Genomic DNA, 1,766 nt, shown 5'->3' with positions numbered 1-1,766 from the left:
TAGCTAACAGTGAGTCTCTGGGGCTTCCTCTGCTATCAAATTTATGTCTTATGAAATGTCAAAAGGGAAGCATTGTTTCTCCAATACAGCAAGAAATTTCTTTCTTCTTCTTTTTTAGAATGCCCTGTAATGCCCTCCTAGAAGATTTTTGCTATCCTGGCTAAATATTTCTCTGACAATTCAAAAGAAAAGAGCTTATAACTTCTGAAGAAGGGCAATATTTCCTATTTATGAGGCTTGTTTTGCACAGCAGACAGGTTGGGGTAGATCAGGGTGAGGCCAGCTTTTGAGCGTTTGTACTGAGAACAGAATCGTACCCACTTTCTTGAGACCCAGTTGCCTGGAGAAGAAAGACAATGTTGTTGCTGTTAGTTTCTGTTCAGTTGGTGCTGAGCCATGCGTTCTGGAGTAAAATTCTTCCACAGAGTTCTCTTGGCTACAATCTTAATGGAAATAGATTATCAGACCTTTCTTTTGTGGTACTTCTGGGGGAGTTTGAACTACCAACCTGTAAATTAGCAGCTGAGCACAAACTGTTTGCACTATTAAGCAGGCTTTCTCTCTCTCTCTCTCTCTCTCTCTCTCTTTTTTTTGCCTGATTCCCAGTTGCCCAACCACAGGCAAGAAAAGGAGGCAGCTGTAAAAGTCTTTGTCAAAATAATCTCTGAGTTTGCTCCATTCTACCGAGGTCATGAAGATGGTGCAAGGCCGGGCAAGACTTTGTTCTGCTGTACTGGGTTTCCAGGAGTTAAAGCCCCAGCAGGATAGGAAACTCCACTTACAACACTGCTATCATTACTATTCTGGGTGCCCATAAAGGTGGAGAGCAGAAGAGCAGAAATTGGGATCCAGGTCTGTGTGGCTTCAGAGCCCATCAACTCCCCTGAGTATACCCATTGATATCTGCATCCGAGGAGCCCTGGGCTCATATATATGTGTTTCTCTGTCCATCTCTCTGAGGGCTTGGACACGCGATAGACTTCCTTTACATTTGCTACACTGCTGAGTACTGGCATCTGGGAAGTGCATTGTGAATGCCTTAAACAACACAAGATGGATTCTACCCACTTAAGACTCTGGGGAAGAACTGTAGTACCTGACCAAGCACTGACCTGACTGGGAAAACACACACCAAACACCTGGCTTCGTGGGAACCATCAACAGGAGCGCATTAACTAGGACAAAACCAACCTCATTAATTATTGCTTAGGCTCCACTGCAGGAAGGCACATTGTTAGATGGTATGTACAAGCCTAGTCCTCACCATTATGTATAGATCTCTAGCTGGGAGATTCTTGGCACTTTGCTGCGCATCATGAGATTTGTGGCATCAATCTCTGTCTGAACGTTCTCTAGTAAAGCTGTCTGATTGACCTGACTTTTGTTGTTGTTGTTGTTGTTGTTGTTAGGTGCCATCAAGTCAGTACCAACTCCTAGCGACCCTATGCACAACAAAATGAAACACTAGCTAGTCTGGTGCCAACCTCACAATCATTGCTATGTTTGAGCCCATTGCTGCTGCCACTGTGCCAGCTCATCTAGTTGGGGGGTCTTCCTCTTTTTCCCGATCCTTCACTTTACCATACATGATATCGTTCTCCAGGGACTGGTCCCTTCTGATAATAACTCAGAAATATGAGAGATGAAGTCTGGCCATCCCGGCTTCCAAAGAGTTTCTGGCTAGACTCAAGACAAATTTGTTTGTCCAAGGTGCTTTTAATATTCCATATTAAATATAGACTATCTTTTATTCCATATTTAATATT

Source organism: Chrysochloris asiatica, unplaced genomic scaffold (genome assembly GCF_000296735.1).
Source record: "Chrysochloris asiatica unplaced genomic scaffold, ChrAsi1.0 scaffold00076, whole genome shotgun sequence".
Classification (NCBI taxonomy): Eukaryota; Metazoa; Chordata; class Mammalia; order Afrosoricida; family Chrysochloridae; genus Chrysochloris; species Chrysochloris asiatica.
This window is presented reverse-complemented; position numbering follows the sequence as displayed.